This window comes from Lagopus muta, chromosome 4 (assembly GCF_023343835.1).
Source record: "Lagopus muta isolate bLagMut1 chromosome 4, bLagMut1 primary, whole genome shotgun sequence".
Lineage (NCBI taxonomy): Eukaryota > Metazoa > Chordata > Aves > Galliformes > Phasianidae > Lagopus > Lagopus muta.
Genome location: NC_064436.1, coordinates 15,782,336 through 15,800,319, shown reverse-complemented (window position 1 = coordinate 15,800,319; position 17,984 = coordinate 15,782,336). Strand labels below are relative to the sequence as shown.

The window sequence follows — 17,984 nt, the reverse complement described above, 5'->3', positions numbered from 1 at the left end:
TGAATTCAGACTGTCTGTTTCCAGGGACAGACACGAGGCATGGTGCTAATCATAGCAGCTTGCTATTTACAGGTGAAGTCAGATGGCAACGAGAGCTGTGGCGTAAGAGGATTCTTTGCTCGCACTGCTCGGCTGTAGCAATGCAGTTCGAGGAGATGAATGAAACAGATTAGGATCAGACCTGAAAGGCTTAAATCCCAAAATCAGGAGCAGCACTGCCCAACACAGCCGCAGGTACAGGCTGTGCTTTGGTAGTCCTAAATTTCCAGTTCTCATGTTCACAGGATTTATTTTCACTGTTAAACACATGGACGTGCAGAAGCCCCTGGCCTCACAAAGGGATTTTACAGGATATATGCCCAGAGCAGGACCGCATCCCTAACGATTCAGGCACTGCACAAAGAGAGCAAATCCATCCATGCCAAAAAGCAGCCAGCTGATTTTGCAGTGGGTAACACTGTCCTGTCACTGTCACAGGATTACCCACAATGACCCTTTAACAGAAAATGAAATTTCATCACCTGGCAGCGTGTATTTCATCCGTAAGGCACAGTGTGGATTATAAGGGGGGGAACTGAAAGGCTATGCGGTGAAAATCAAGTGGAATGCTAACAAAGGATTAAGGGCTTATGGTAGGAGAGAACTTTTGGGAACTGTAAGACTTAATCATCAAGTATTTGAATTGAACCAGGGCGGATCCTCATTCTGCTTCCTAGTCTGTCGTCTCTGAAACCAAACCCTACTTTTCCCACATCTGGCCGTGGGACAGCCACAGCATCACAAACTTTGCTTCTAAACAGCACTTGAGTGCATGCTCTATGATATGGGCTGTGCTTACCTGGCTTTTGCATTCCCATTTGCTTCAGCATAATGTTATAGCAATAGCAGACCCAGAGAGATTGAAATCTCAGTATCTGCACATGGAATACCCCCACCCACCCTGCCGCACGCTGCTGGCCAAAGGTTTGGACGCGGCTGCTTCCTATGAGTTTCAAGGCACCTTGCCAGTTAAAAAGGCAAGCAGGGAATGACTTGTACTGAATGAATTGTTTGCTTGCCGTTTCATCGCTAGCCAGACACAGATGGCCGGCAGCTTGGGCAGGCTGGGTCCAGCTGTGGGACCTTGCTGTCATAAGCACTGAATCATAGCCTGCAAGCAGCTTGGGGGCTGCCCCAGCTGCCAAGCAGCCCTGCTGCAGTGCAGAACAGGGCTGGCAGCCCCACTGCTGGGTCACAGACTGGCTTGAGTTGGAAGGGACCTCGAAGCCCATCCAGTTCCCATTCCACCACTATGGGCAGAGCTACCACCCACCACATGGGGCTGCTCAGGGCTCCTTCCAGTCTGGCTTGATCATACATAGGAAATGGACATCAAGAGCTTCTCTGGGCAGCCTGTGCCTGTGCATCACCATCCTCCGAGTAAGGAGTTTTCCTCCTAACATCTAACCTAAATCTTCCCTCTTTTAGTTAAAAACCATTTTCCCTTGTCCTGTCACTATCTACCCAAGTAAAAAGTCAGTCTCCCTCCTGTTTATAAGCTCTCTAAAGTACTCCTACAGATCCATTCCTCTCCACCAGGCAGAAGTCGAACAAACATACCAGGGCCTTCACGGCAAGGCTGGCTGAGTCACCCCGTGAGCAACCATACCTGCCCGTGGGCCAGGAAGTGACCACTGATGGGGTGACATCTCCAGAAAGCTTTGGGAGTACTGCTTCCTCTTGGGAAGAGAACCCAATTCAATTATGTCGAAATATTGCTTGTTATGAGAAAAGCTCTGCCAATTTAAAGCAATTTGTGGCAGTCGGAGGCCCTCCAATGAAATGAGCCCTGAACTGAGAGTCAAATGCCACGCACATTTTTCAGATGTTAGTCACTGTAATGTTATTTTGAAATAGTTGTGAGTCAAACGAGGATCAATGTGATTTCCACAGTTACGGAAAAGGGAAAACAAACCTAAATCAAACACGCTTGTTTCTTCGGCATAGTAGCAACATGAAGCTAGACTTGAAAGCCACTGCATGTATTTTTTTTGAAGCAAAAATGAATTCTGCCTGGGATCCCAGCTCCGCTGGTTCCCATCTCCCTCTCTGCTTGTCCTGGAACTAAACCAGTACCAAAAAATCCTAATCTATTTTTGCTCAGCCTTCAGGGAGCAAGACCAAGTTCCTCGTATCATTTAACCCCCAAATTGGATGAGCACCAGTGTTATCAAAAGGAGAAAGTGGGACGGAAGCAGCACAGGTTTGGGTCAGCCTGAGCTGTGGGTGAGTTCAGTGAGGCCTTTGCTGAAACTCAGTTAATAGGGCTGTGCTATGAGCAGGACATGTGCACTCAGTTTCTTTTCTTTTGAAGAGGGACAAAAAAAAATCCTTGACTCCTTTTCTTCCAAAGAATTCCCCTGGGAAACTTTTGAAGCTATTAAAGAGTGCTCTCCACTAAAAATGTAACTTTAACAGTATGACCCCAATAGTGCATAAAGAAAATCTGGATCTGAGACCATACTGCATAGATTATCAACTAAAACAACAAAAAAAAAGCATAACGTAGCAACAACAGTGGAGATGTGAAGAGTGTGGTCTGTTGAGGAAGGAAGTGTCAAGCAGGCTTTTACTGCACTGCAGGCTTTTACTCTCAGGAGATGTTTTGGGCAACAAAAAAATAAGAGGAAACAACAAAAAAGAGCACTGCTCTTCTGTATCAGTCTGAGATCTTCTCAAGTTAAGTAGGTGTAGAGGACATGAGATAAGGAAGATGTAGTTAGCGGTATGAATTACTAAGTGTGACTTCCCTAAGAGAGAAGCTGAAGGCAGCCCTACACATTGTATCATTTTTAATAAAGTCAGATCTCTTCCTCTGAAGGTAAATACGCCACGTAACGCAGAAGGATTAACATATGTTCACTGGAAAGAGAAATGCTGCATAAAGCTGTCCAGATTATTTGGCATCTGAGCCGCAGAAGGACTTTGATAGGTCAAAGTCCCTCAGAGCTGTGTGCTGTTCCAAAATAATGACCAGGTCCTTCCCTGGAGAGTTTAAAAGATGCGTTTCTTAACTGATAGTTACTATAATGTTGCTCCATTTACATTCTTTTGTAACTCAATGCATAAATAAATTGTCTATATGCAATAAGGGCCGAAATTGAGAAGTAAGTAGAAGAGAGCTGTAACTTCATCTCCTTGCTGCCCTACATTCATGGATGCAGTGGTACAACTCAAAACCCGGCCTCCAGCAGAGTGACATTCTTTGTGATTTTCAGTCTGCGTGTATACATGAGTCAAACTGCCAAAGCATCCTGAAAACTATCCAGCAGACAGCCCTGAATCATTCCTCCTTCCTCTGCACAGGAACAGCTTACTGTCCACTTCCAGATGGTGATCCCTCACCAGAATTCAAAACCTCGCTGGCTGATAAGCCCAGGGTGTACGTGTGTATGTGTGTGTATATATACGCACAGGCACACGTTATTTAACACTGGAAAGCTGGATCACAAGCTGCAAAGCAGAGCCATTTTTAATCTATGTATTTTGTAAACAGGAATAAGTGGTTGCAAAGTGTATAAAGGAAGGTTGCTGCTCTGTAATAAGCTCACTCCGTTTTCATATGAGTGTCAGACAAAAGTTTCATCTCCCTAAGGAGAAGGGAAAGAACAGCCAGTACCCACAAAGACAAAAATTGACTTATTTTGAGGTGAAAATAAAAAAAAAATACAGTGATTGCTCAATGCTATGTTATGAGGATTTAAAACATAACTGATAGACCATGTACAGATGTGTTAAGGTCTATCAATATGTCCAGTACAAATACTAGCAAGAAAACATGCATGGAGAACTTGTGTCAGTCTTTACTTGGATCTGAATTTTCTCCTTGTGCAATCCTGCAGGAACGTGTTCAGTCACCTCCATCAAGAGTTCAGCGAGTGCTGTGAGTCTGTCAGCACAGCTACAGACTCTCTTCAATTTCTTATTCCAAGCAATCCGATTGGAAATAGAGATTATTGGTGAAACGAATTAAAATACCTCACCATGTTTTTAATTGTAAGAAAAATAAGCTTTCTGTTAGCCATTTGCCAAAACTGAGGTTTGAAACAATCTCTGCAAGTACAATCAAAATAAATAAATAGAGGCTACTTGAACACACACAAATGTCCTACCAACAGGAGGACAGCTTAAAAAAAGTGGAAAAAATCCCAAGGCAAAAGAGCAAATCTGAAGTCAAAATTAAATTTAAGTAAGAACAGCTAAGAATTCAAGCTTAGTACCATGGAGCTAGCAACAAACTATGCAGTCCACAAGCAACTGAAAAGAAAAACAACTTTATATAAATCTATAAAAATATGTACTCATTTTCTATCCCTCACTGAAATAAATTGTTTCTCATGAGACGGCACACAGACTCTGCAAAACAAAGGGATCCTCTACATTAACTCGGTAGGACTATGCACCTCCACTCACCAACAATCTTTTCTACAGCAGAAAAAGTGGAAAAGCAAAAAGCTAGGCAACTTCGGTAACCCTCAGCATTTAAGGTCATTTACTTGTGTCTTTCAAGTCTGTAGCAACAGTTACTTTGCTTCCAACAGTAACTGATAGACAAAACCTCAGCACAAGGTTGCTTTTTTTTAAATGAGCTGCGCTCCAAGTGGGGGTGAGACAGGAGCTTGCTTGCGTAATGCTGTTAGCAAGCTGCATCTGCTTGCTCTTCTCAAATCCTATTGTAGTGAAAAATCCAGCAAGGTAATACAGATGGTTTTTTGGACCACATCAGTCATATGCATCTGCAAACAAATTTGCTTCATGACTGTTAAGATATCTTTGTTGCTTCTACCTCCAGTACTTCTTTAACTTGAAACTCGTAGGACGTCCTTACAGCCATTATGAGCTGAACATCTCACCAAAACTCTAACCTCCACTACATGATCAAGACAGATACTAGACATAGAAAATATTTCAACTAAACAAGCTTCAGAAGCGCCTTCCTTTGGCCTTACTCACGGCTACCAAGGCCTCCTCTGGCAGAATTCCTTCAAGGACCAGAGCGAAGCTTTGTCTCACAGCTGACACAATCTTGTACCCACATAAGGGGAGTGTGCAAAACAAGCAGAAGAATAAGTTGTGAGATCTCCATCCTGACGCTGAGAGGATGACTACCTGTTCCACCATGCTTTACTCTGTCAGAAGGTGACTTGGTGCTGAGAAGCAGAAGGGACTGGATGCCTGCTGCCTGCACCTAGCAGTGTTACCTCTCTTGAAGTCAGCAGGAACTCTCAGACACCCACCAGCACTGAAACTGGCAGCAGGCATCTCGATGGGGTAACTGCTGTCTTGGGCTGACAGCTTGGGAAGTGCTGCAGGCCTCACCAGGGTGGTGGCAGCTCTGCCAGACACCACCAGGGTTTCGGACTCGCACTCACCCACCCGCTAGCAAACCCCAAAGCGTGCTGACAAGGCCGTGTCAGCAACCGGCACAACAACAATACGGTGGAATTTGTCCAAATCTTGCTTCAGTTCTTATTCCATGTGGTTCTTAGATTAGGCTCAGCAAGAGGAGGCTATTCAAATTTCACACGCTCTGTTTAACAGCCAATCCTCTCTTTGTTCATTAGCAGCTCTGCACCACCCCAGCCACACGGCTTGCTTTGCTTCCAGCACAGAACTGCCTGTGCCTGGCAGGCCCATCAGTGCTTGGCTCTGCTCACGTAAGTCCGCTGCCCATGGGCCGTCGAGCCTCTATAGACAACCGAATGAGAGGTACAGCTAGGTGCAATGGTGTTCAGCAACTGCATCCTGCAAGGCTTCCCACCCCCTGCTCATCCCCTAGCGCTATTTGCCTCCACACCTAGCCCAAGTCTGAGCACACCTAAATTCTTCTGCATCAGGGAACACAGAACACAGGAGGTACCCAGGGCACTGCAGCCTACAGTAACTTCAATGGCAATGGGATCCCAGGGGGCTTCACATGATCGCTTCAGTAAAAAGCATCAAAGCCAAGAGGAAGTCACAGCAAACCCTGAAAAAATCATCAAGAGCCAAATGGAGGAGTGGGAAGGGGGGGAGCTAGCAGTATTCTATTAATTTCAGAGCCAACCGGCACTTGATGGAAATGCTAATTGTCCTACTGACATACACCCTGTTCCCTCATCTCCTTTAAATGAAGAAGACAGGCTTTTCTTAAATCACAGGTGACACAAGCAAATGCAGGTTTCCACCCTTCCTTTTCCTCTGTGTCACGGCCTCCTTTACAACAACAGCTGAACTGTTTGCTGCACGGAAGTACTACACAGCACCAGGTAGTTATTTTAATTTCTGTGTTAACATTTCAGTTCTAACTTACAAAGAACAGTTTCTGCCCTATGAGAAATAGCCTGTTAACTCTCTTTGTGGATATGATTGCTTGAGGATGTGCATCCAGTTGTACAGTAATACCTGCCTTTGTCTGCTGATGCATTTTATACCTGCAACTTGAAGCAGAGTTCTCAGGCACCAGTTTACATGCAAACACATAGCAGGTATCTCCTCAAAACTAAAGCTGTGCTCACCAGAAATGTATGCCTGGATCTGTTACAGGGCAAGAAGACAGTTTCAACAGACAGCCAGTAAATAAATCTCTCCAGAAGCCCCCAGAGGGACTACGGTTATTTACAGGAGTATCCCCCACCAGTACAAAGCAGTGACCCACTTGCAGTGCTGCCCCATCCCCTGGAGAGTGCTGGTCTTTTAATGAGATACAGGACAGAGTGGCTTAAGGGATTAAGGGCTGAAGTCATCAAGAGCCCGGGAAGGAAGCAGTCGCTGTGACAGCCTGACCTGTGGCAAACATCAGCACCGAATGCTGTTCTGGGTGGTGGGCACAGAAGAAAAGCAGCGATGCACTTGGAGCAGGTGTTCTTAGTTCCAGTATGAGACTGAGAGGATCAAGGACATGGGAAAACTGAGCACTGAGTAAGTTTAAAGTGCTGTAGTTTCCTAGCATCCCTCCAAGCCTCTGGGAAGGGACTCTTCTATTGACAAACCTAATCCTCTACCTCGGTTCATTCAGCCACTCACTTAGAAATAAAGACTTTGTTCAGGTTGCCCTGAGCCAACACCTTGGCTCATTCAACTCCTCGGGATCAATACCTGGAGAGAAGTCAGCTATCGATTTGTCCTTTGAGCAAAACTACACCAGAATTATTAATTGGCACACTCCACTGCAGCAACTCTGAAGTGATCTGCTCAATAAACATTTATCCCTTTCTTTAAAACACAAGTCCAATCATCAACAACCTTTCATCCTTCAAAGAAAGTTTGAGCTGTGAGAAAAGAATAAATGAGATTATTTCCGTGGCTACAATGCTATCTTAACCTTTACGTGGTAGACTGCCAACACATTAACAAAATAACAGAGCCCAGCAGCACTTCAGCTACTCTCCTTATACCATAGGAAGGTAACAGCCAGCTTATCTCTCACAATCTGTTCTCTGCAGAAATAATTAACAACGTGGAAATCTGCCACCAGAAAGAATGCTTCAAACAGCTTTAAAGTTACAAGGCCTGCCCTGTTCAGCTGCAGGTAGATTTGGACTAGTCAAAAAGACAAGATTAAAAGTAAAAGCCAAAAGAAAAAAAAGTAAACCAATAGTGGAAACCGTTTTGCAAGCACTGATGGAATAAAGTAGCCCTTTCAGACTGCAGTCTGGTTTCACCCAGCCACAGGATGCTGTGCTAGGATGCCCAAAAGAGAAGGAGAAATAAAAGAGATTTTTTTTTTTTTTTAATAAAGCAGTATCTAGGCATAAACTAGTCTCTTTACAGGGTGTATAGAAATGTACTTTACATTTTTAACTGAAGAAGTAAAAAAGTTTGCCTGATAGCCAGAAAAAAGCATGATTATTCAAGTGTTAGAAAAAAATAGTTTGGCTTCTGTATTCAGTATTTCGAATCTTTGCTATGCACACTTAGACCATTCTTGATTTCCAAATACTAAATTTAGTTTTAAAAGCAAGGTAAACAAGTAACATACACTCTTCTAGCTGTGTTCAAGAATGGTGGAAAATGAGAAAACATGCCAACAGTAACTCAAGATATCTCTTGGGACCAAGAAACTCCCATCTAGCAAAATATTAGATTTGACTCATCTGAAGGTTAACTTGCTATAAGCACCCACAAAATCTGACTGCAACAAGATGTACAAGAGCTGGGATCTCCAGTGGGTAAAGATGCTGCCCAATACTCGTTGCATGCTGGTCTCTGAGTCAGAATTAGTGTAAGGCTAATACTGTAGCCCAGAATGACCACTATGATGTTCACTCCTGGTCTATCAAAGTGAAATGGCTATATGGGTTTGAACCTGAACCCCATGGTACATGTTGCCTAGCAAGGGGTGCAGCCAAGAGCTAACAGCAATTCCTCTCACTCCTCTGCCAAAAGGTAAGTTAAATTTGGGTGGTTCCTCTGTTCTGCCATCTAAAGGTATTTCATTCGATGTGCATTAATTCCCTAATCAGGGAATACCCTTGGCAATTTTTGCCTAAGTGTTACAAGCAGCTCAGTTTTCTGTTCTTGGTTAACATGTGAACACACAAGAAAGTCATTCAAGAAGTGCCAAAAATTTGTGTCTGGAAAGACCTCCTTGCACGATCCCTTCATCATGCTGAATTTTGGTCATGGTCCTTCACCATATATTCAGAGCAACACAAGCCACCGGGCAAGCCATAGCACTGATAGTGTGACAACAAACTGAGTTGTGAGGGCACCCAAATACTCATTATACCAACTGCTGTATAAGACTGCAAAAAAGATGATCTCTAAAAGTAGTTAAAGAAAAGAAGCTCAACCTAGGACATCGGTCCTACCAGGCATCACTCACCTCTGCACTGCATACACACCACTGCTTTGCAGAAGCAGCATCTAAAGCACCTAAAGTACATGGAAGGGACAGGTAACAGATTCAGGAATACTATAGCACGGTCTAGGTTTTAAATACTTAGTATATGTGTTTCTCTCATCCACTCAAAATATTCCTGCTATACCTGATGAGAACCCCTCCTTCATCAACTTTCACCCTAGTTTAACAAGGAGGATGAGGGTCATTGCACAGGTAAAAAAAAATGTATCTGAATATTTAAGTGCTCCCAGTGGCAAGGCCTAATTTGTCTGAAGGAAAAAAATGCAAGCCAAGAGCTATGTGACAGTCTGAACCCTGGCACTCCACTGTATTCTGGCATGTGAAAAGTTGCCTAGCCCTGTTTTCCTTTTGCTTTCTTAACTTTCCAAAACAAAAAGGGATTAGAGGAAAGGCGTTCACAAGTGGAAATTTCTTCTGGGTGGATAATTCATCCTGTGCTAGCTCTCTCCCATTTCCAGGGCCAGTTGTAAATTCATGTAACAGGATAAATACAAATTGAATTTTAAAGGTATAGAGGAAGTCAGTAAGGTCATATCACCAGTTCTCTGGAATTACTTTCACCACTACCCCAGTTGGCCTTTCCCTCTCCTTGTCAGTTCCTCCAGTCTAACAAAATGTCAAGAGGACTGTTCTCTCTAGCCTAAAGAGAACAGTTTTTGGACAAATACTCAGCCTTTGTGTGCTGCAAAATCGTGCTTTAAGTTTCACATTCATCTTTATCAGCAGGAAACTCTGTTTAGAAGCAGCTTGTGCCATTTGTGCAAGAGCTGAGTCGTGCATACCAGTACATGCTCTGACAAGAAGCAAGCAAACAAACCTCTTCCAAAAAGCCAGGAAACACTCACAGTTTCACAGCACTGGCAGCTGTTCCTATCCATGTTTCTCCCTGCAGACGACCAGGTGATAACATGACACTTTCCTCCCAGCACTGTAATTCTGCTCCAGCTCTCTAAGTCCAGAGCAATAAGAAAGACAAAAGATATTCCCCACATGTGGAGGCTGCTTGAGAAGAAAGACAAAGACATTTCTTTTGGGAAGACTCTCTCATCCCAGAGCCATCGGAATGCTTGTTAACTTAATTCAAGTTCAACACAAGGTAGGTGAGCCAAGCAAGTCTTGGATATCCATTCACCTCCACCACCCAAGAGCAAACTCCCCAGCTTCTGTGGAAGAGATAAACGTTTCCACAGTGCTTAAATTGGGCCTTTCCATGGAAGACTCTCAAACACCTTTTTCGGCCATGAGAAAAATCTTCATGGTAAGCACCAGAAGCAGGAGCAGTTGCACATAATTGAAAACCTGCAAGACCTTTCCACTCTGTTGTTTACAGAACACAGGACCATAATACCAAGCAAAACATACAAAGTAAGTTTTCTGTTTCTCTCCTTCCTCAATTTTCCTGTGAGTACTGTGTGGGAAAAGAATAGCTAGACATCTGGAGAAGGACGTATTCCTCAACATGCTTCTCTAAGAACTCAAAGTAATGTAAGAGCCTTTCGAGAGAGCTTTTACACTGATTTATTGGGAAGGAAAAAAAGCAAAACTAATTTTTGATTAGAAGTCACAAAGAAGTTCAGTCAGATGGAAGCATTCCTGAAAAGCTACCCAATAAATTCATTCAGCTGCCCTACAGGGTAAACAGCAAACTCAAGCACAGTCTACAAATCCTGACTATTATTAACAGCTTGACCAAAAGTGGATGTTTTTGTAATTTTCTTCACACTTTTAAAATCTGCTGAACAGAAAAAATTGTATTGGATAAATCCTGACATCAGAGAAAAGCCAAAAGAATAAAGGAAGAGGGGGTCACTCGGCGTTACTGCTCCAAACGTGTTGTGGTTTCAAATGTAACCAAAGGGCATACTTATCAGCTTTCACAAAACTTTCCTTAGCTGTCCATAAAAACCTCCCTTTCAGAACGATCTGTCAGTAAAGCAGGTCCCCAGAGTTGTTAAAATGTCTTAAAACCAATACACAATGTCCTTGGATGAAGCTCCCTCTTCTGTTCTGCGATCCAAAAGGTGAAGGCTATGCATCCCTTCTGTTTGTGAGATGTGGCACGTTCATCACCAAACAGAATACAGCTCTCTCTCAGGCTCGCTTCCTGAGGTGACCACCAATGCAAGTGGCCACAAGCAGGAATGGGACAGCTTGTGAATCACAGTCATGTCTGTGGAAGACCTAACGGCCAGGATGAAGGGATGTAGGCAGTGTTCCCATTGCCCACATTGGCCTCTGGAAGCTCCGTGTGTGTGTATGTCAGGAAGGACGAAGGCCTGGGGCTCTGTGCAGGAGTGCTGCCTCTGCTTCCCAGCTGCAAAAATTCCTGCTGCTTCTAGCTGCAGGCACAATGGGCTTTCCTCTACTCTTCAGGTAGGGTAATGACCAACCCTGCTTCACCTCAGTCTCCCCGTTCATCAGCAGGGATGACTGCGGGATTGGGTGGTTTGGGCCTGAAAACAGTCTAACTGACAAGTTGCAAATGGGTAAAAAATAAAGGACAGGAAGACTACAATTCCATCTGAAGTGCCAAGACTGCATGGATTCAGAAAGGGTTTGCTCGCTTTGTGGGGTTGGCATCTTTATTTCCATGTCAGCCTCACCGCCTCCACCAACTTTCCCCCTTGAACAAGCACTGCTGATGACTGTAGGCAAGGCAGATAATTTGATGGAAAAAGTAAAGCTGCATGAGAGTTCCCATGGACCTACCCGAATCGAAGCCAGCCAGATACTGTTTTGAGCTGACTATTTTTGATGCTGCCACTTTTAACCATCAATGTCGTAAGACAGCCTCATCCAGCTTTCAGCAGAGAAGTAATGAGCAAAAATCCCCGCTCCTCCTCTCTCCCCCAGCCCTACTCACAACACTGTGCTCCAAGTGGCAGTGTTTCGTGTTCCCCAATGTGTTTACTTTGACAAAAAAAAGGAAAAAGTATTTCACTCTTCTCCTAGCCCATGGCAGTCTGAACACTTTTGTCAACATGACTGCGCTGCAGTGCTGTAAATCTGTGAAATCTGCCTGCAGACAATGTACACACAGTGTTAACTTTATTTAAAACATACAACTGCACCACAGACCTCACTTCCCAGGAAATATGCTGAGTCCTGCAGTCCCTTTAGGCTCATTTTATATACCTTTCCCAGAAAAATATTACGCATAAAGCTCCCTAACAGGCAAGCAGAATGACAATAAAACCTTTCAGCTAAATGCTAAGCATGAGCAGCTTCAATGCCATGCAATCATACAATGCCATTAATGATTTACATCAGGAAATGCCAAAGTAAGGGAGAACACACAACCTTATCTGCTCCCTGTGTACATATGCAGGTTACAAGCTTTGGTTAAATTAGCTGTTTGCATGGCATACAATGGCTAAATGGGGTTCTGCTGCTCAGCCTTGGGTGCTGATCTTGTTTAACTTCAAAATCTGTGTCCACTGACTGCACAAGTGGCATCTAAAATTGTTTGTAGCTGCTTTTTCTTAATCTTGTGGAATTTTTGTCTAAACCAATTATACCTTTTAAGGGAAGGTGTTAAAAAATTGTTTATTGGAGAACATCATAAAAGGCATTTCTGCCTAGCTTTAATCATATCTTCAGTGACTACCTTCTGAAACCTGGAGGGAAAGCTTCCTAGTAGTGTCTGAACACCACGTAATCACTTCTCGATCCTCTGCTGGAGAGTGCAAGTGGCTGAAAAAGTCCTGCTTAACAGGATTCCAGGGCAACTTCTCAGATGAGATTCTCCTCCAATGCTTTTGATTTTTCCTTAAGAATAATCTCAGATGGTTTTCTGTTGTTGTTGTTCTCAGTGCTAACCTGGAAGATAAGTTATCTCCCAAATAACAGGAACCAAGTCATATCCAGTACAGTGCCATCACACTGCACTTCTGTGAGCCTGCTAAGCTTCTTAAAAAACCAGGCTGTGTGTTTTGCTACAATCCTACAGCCACCTCTACACCTCGAGGTCTATTCCAAGGCATTCCTGAAAGAGGCACAAATGGACCCAGTGAAACCCCTGCATACAAAGTCTTTCTGCCATCTCCTACAGGATACTCAAAAGTTGGCTTTGTCCCTTCTGAACTTTTTATTTGTTTTCAGGGGAGATGGGAGATACATGCGTGAAGTTTACTGACATTAACCTGAGATGCATGAGTCTTCTAAGGTGCAGAAATGCTGCCATCTGATACAGAAATGTCCTAAAACACCCTCTGCTTTTATTAGTACGGATGAGATGCAGAAGCTGTGCAGACAAATCATGAGAGCCAAAGGCTTCCCCAGTAGGTGAAGTTACACGGTACCTCGTGATGATCTAACAGCACCCGGCAGCCTCTGCCTCCCATGCTGTTTATCTGTTTGCCGCCAGGTGAGCAAGGGAAACTGGTTCAGCACAGGGTCCGACACGTGTCAGGGCTGGGAGCAAAGCAGGACTTCCCCTTCTGGCACCAACACGGTGCAGTCAGCTCGGCTGAGGCAGCTGCCTCTCAAAATAGCCTGCACATTTTGACACCCAAGTTAATTTACAACCTGATAAATGGGGGAGAACTCACAGCTCTTAGGCTTACTCGCAATTTCTATGCAATTGGCTGGAATAGAGGGAAGACCTGACAAAGGCAGTTGTGTTCAGGCAGGAGCACCCAGGCAGCTCGCTCCCCTGGCCTGCGCCGCTGGTGGGACGCAGACAAACGCAGAGGAGGGCGGCCGCATGTTCAAGAGCCATCGAGACTGAAGGAAGTGAAGCAGTTAACAAGCACACAAGCTTTGTTACAGGCCATTGTCAAAAGAAGCACTGAATTTAAAAAAAAATTAGCAGAGGCTTAGTATTTAACGCTTTAAGTAGCAAATCCACAGCAAATCCTCCTGAATTAGATTCAGAAGGTATGCATAAGAGGTATTTAACTTAGTTTTTAAAGGCCTCTGGAGTGCTGTCTTATGCTCTCTAATAACGCATCCAACACGATGCTGGCTCCTGGAGCAGAGCGGGTGACACCCAATGCCTCACAGGCCCTCTGAACTCACAGATCTCTTCCCAGAAAGCAAACTATTTATTTGTATGTATCCCCCCTTCTAAACTTCAGCAACCTAAAAGTCTCCATAAGGCTGATCTAAGCACTAGTTCTATTCTGTTACTGGAAATTTGCTCAAGAGTTGTGCTTATTATCGATGCTACCACTGAAATCAAAATGTTCTCAGAAAAAATAGAAAAGAAAAAGCACCTTCCCATTTGTGCACACTGACTCTGAACAAGGAAGACAGCAGCTGCAGAGACCTACCTCAATGTAAGATTTTCTTTGCAATGCTTTAGGTTTAAATTAAGTAAAGACTCACCCCAGTCTGCAAATTAATTAACTTTTCTCCAATGGCTCCCTTTCATTTTACCTCCACAGTCCGCACACGCATTGGGATCGTGTTCTGGCTGATTTCTACAGGACTGGTGTGAGAGCAGAATATTGCTGTACTTGGCAGGCTCAGAGCAAAGCTGCCCTGCTTTTTATAAAAGCAAGACCAGTAAGGAAAAACAGCCAGAATCCAAACAATAAAAAAAAAACAACACCAGCTTATCGCCTTTACAAAGCTTTACAAAGATCCTTGTGAGGAAAGAAAACAAGGAGCAGTCATAACACCACTTACTTCAGCAAGAGAATTGCTACTGCAGGCGTTCCCGAGCTCCTGATACCTGGGGTGGGGGGAGGAGAGCTGCCCTCACAGAGCGCAGGCTGGTGGTGTCCCCTCCGAGCCAGACACACCAACTCCTCTCACCCTAAAGGTTCTGCGCTTTGCTGGCAATGACACCGCCACCGCTACAAGGAAAAACACCCTTAAAAACGAAAACAAGCCCTATCAGTAAAAGCGCACTTCTGCAGATAACTGCATCTACAGCAGGGACTTCTGCTGGCACAGCTATGTCAGTCACGGGTCACACCTCGTCACAGCGCTCGCAGACAGAGCTGTGCCAGCAGAAGTTTGCCATATAGGCCCGGTGTGAAGCTCAGTGGCTCTAAATGAATCTGCAAAGTTTCGCGTTTTTCACACTGCTGCCAAACAAACTTTTTCCAGCAGTCTGACAACGGGTATTCCTACTCCTTTGTCACAGGCATGTCAGCATCTCGGTTTCTGAGGGCAAAGGAAACCTAACGTCAGCCCAAGGATGTGGCAGTACCTATCATCCACTTACATCGTACTTTATGCTTCAATGAAATTCACCGACTAAATTAGAAAGCAAGAGCCCTTGCAGAAAGAAAAGGCAAAACAGAATAATTTCTCTTTTGTTGTACTTCAGCAACTCGTAGTGCTACAGCTCCTCACTTTTTGTAGTGAGAAAAGGACAAAACTGAAAGTGTTTAATGAGGTGTGCTTAGCGGGCAGCACAGTGCTGCAGAATTCCCACCACTCTGCCCAACCTGGTGGTCACAGGCCTTCTATCATCCCCAATGGTCTCTGAAGGCAGTGGGCAAGGAGATTTCATGCCTGAGTAGATATTGGAACATAAGCTCTGTTTGGATCAATCAACACAGTACTGTGGGCCACGCATATGGTGATGCACAGACACAGGCAAGCTACGGAGCAGCACGATGTCATCAGCACACACCGCTCATCTACTCCAGAGCAAAATGACACAATCAAGTAGTAATGTCTCACTACTCTCAGCAGGGCACAGAGAGCTTGAGGCATTTGCAGTCCTCAGTTTGGAGAGCTTTGATAAGGCACACACTGGCCTGCAGCATGGTGCGGTGGAAATGGAAGGGGCCACGCAGGGACCTGTGCATGCAGAGCCGCCTCTGTCAGTCTGGAGTACTGCCAGTGCACAGCCAGGCCCAGCGGGCTGCCCTGTGGATAGACAGCATTCTCAGTACAAAGTTCACCATCACATCACGTTTTGGGACAGAGAGACAGGGAGGAAAACGCTAGTGGTGCTGTGTTTGTAAAGGCCACACTCCAGCCCTGCCAAAGCCCTTTGGCCCTCCACATGTGGATGCTGCTTCTAGGAACTCCTAGGCTTTTGTCACAGGGATGACGCTCTTATTGGACACAATACACTTTGTATTTCTTAAAAAACTTGCACTGGGGCAAAAACATCTCAAAAAATGGCAGACACTAAAATTAGCTACGCTATCCTTACTTTCATTATCGGCCATGTCTACACACGCCAGGAGCAACTCAAGACGAGGTGCTCCCCTCCAGGTTGACTCGGGATGGGGGGGCTCAGCACAGCAGGGCAAAATGCCCTCCCCACAGACAGCGTTTGGCCACAGGCCTCCCGTCCCAGCGGTGGCCAATCAACACAACTTGCGGCTCCTAAAAGCGGGCACTCGGTCTCCTCCAAGTTTCAGCAGCAGGCAGACGAAGCTGCTTGCCCCGAGGTCCCGGGAGGTCAGACAGAACGTGGCCGAGGTTTCGGGCGGTTGGACAGCACACGGCGGGACGCGCTCCGCCATGTTCCACCGAGAAGTTTACGAAGCAAGCCCCCGGACTGCTGACACAAACTCGGACGTTCATGCCTGTCCTCGCCTCTGCCAGCACCCGAGCGCGGTGCTGCGGCAGGTGAAACCCCCCGGAAAGAAGCAGCGCTCCCCGCCGCACGGCGCACAGGTGAGCGGCCGGCCGTCCCAGCGGTGGGCCCGCGGAGCCCGCACGGCCGTGCCCGGGCCCCGGATCGGGGAAGACGCGCGGTCCTCCCGCCGCCCCTCATCCCCTCAGCGAGGCCTCCCTCCTCTACCGGGCGGGCCCGACGCCCCGCAGCCGCCTGGCCGGCCGCTGGCCCCGGTGCTGGCGGGCGGCGCAGGCCCCGACATGGCGGCCCCGATCCCCGCCAGGCCCTGGCGGGCCGCGGCGCTCACCTGCATCCGGCGCGGCGGCGGCTGGCGGCGGGGCGGCGGCGGCGGGGCGGCGGGCAGCAACGACATGCAGGCGGCGGCCCGCCGTGGACGGGGAACGGGGCGGCGGCGGCGGCGGCGGCGGCGGCGGGGAGGAGCGGGCCGGGGCTCGGGCGGCGCGGAGGGCGGGGGAGCGGGAGGTGGGGACGGGAGGAGGAGGCGACAGGAGCGGGGCGGGCGGCGCAGGGACCCCGGGGCGGCGCCGAGACCCCGGGGCGGTGGCGGGGAGCCCCCGGTGGGCCCGGCGGGGCGGCGGCGGCTCCTGGGGACGCCAGTGGGGCCCCGATCCTAGGGAGGGAAAAGAGCCCTCCGTGGCTAATTGCCGTTAATTACAGAGAGAGGCGTCTGACAGGGTGTACGTGAGGAGCAGGTCGCCCCGCGAAAGGCCTCCGGCGGTCGCAGGCGGGCTGAGGAAGTGACTCAGGTGTCGGGGTGACGGGGCCCCGCGCTGAGCGTGAGCCTGTGGGGGCGTAGGTCTTGTCTGCCATCGGCTCTTTCTCCGCGGGAGGTGTCCCCCTGCTGCGAAACCCGCGCCGTCTCTCTGCAGACCCGTGCCAGAGGGCGGACAGGGCACGTAAATGGTGTGCCGGCATCGGAGCGAGGTGTTCTCCAGCTGGGCATGCCAGAGGTGGAGATGGCCTTCCTGCGGGGAACCGTTCCTAAGTTCTAAAAGAAAATATGTGGGTGTAGAGAGAGGGAAAGTGTATTATAAAAGGGGAAAATTAAAAAAAAAAATAAGGGCAGAGAAAAGTGCTGGTTGTGATGCGTTCACCTGTGGGACCAGAGATGCTCGTATGTGCTCAGAGAATGAGGAGCACAGAAGGAGCCTCCATGGCAGAGCAAAGAGTTCAGGCAGCTAATGATCTCCAGTGTAAATGAGTGGTTGGGAGTGGGTGCACACATGCACAGAGGAGGGCAGAGTGAGAGAAAAAGAAAGAAAAAAATCTTTACTGGGATGTATTTTTGTAGGAGAAAAGTCACGTGCTGCCTTGGAAAGGCATTGGCACTGACTTCTTTGATAGGAGAGTGCCTTTATCTGTTCTGGTCATTTCCTCTCCAGAAAAAAAAAAACCACCACCAAATGGATCAGTGAAGGAGGATTGTGCCCTCCCTTCTCCCGTTGCCAAGGTTAATCATTCTGTACATCTCCCAGCTCCCATTACAGGCCACGGCCTCGCCACCCTCACCTCAGGTATTGTTTCCCTCCCTTCTCAAAAGGTAGTGTA

At 46.7% G+C, this 17,984-nt stretch overlaps 1 protein-coding gene across 2 annotated transcripts in view; it reads right to left on the bottom strand.

The window, feature by feature from the left end:
* The window catches only part of CNOT6L (CCR4-NOT transcription complex subunit 6 like), a 28,896-nt gene extending 12,080 nt beyond the window's left edge, over positions 1 to 16,816 (bottom strand). Inside the window, exon 1 of one of the 2 annotated variants that reach the window (XM_048941768.1) lies at positions 16,723 to 16,816. The gene's annotated coding sequence lies outside the window, so the exon portion shown is untranslated. Of the gene's footprint in view, positions 1 to 14,515; positions 14,642 to 16,722 lie in introns of those variants that run through there. The other variant, XM_048941767.1, reaches the window with a different exon arrangement.
* Positions 16,817 to 17,984: the final 1,168 nt, after the last annotated feature.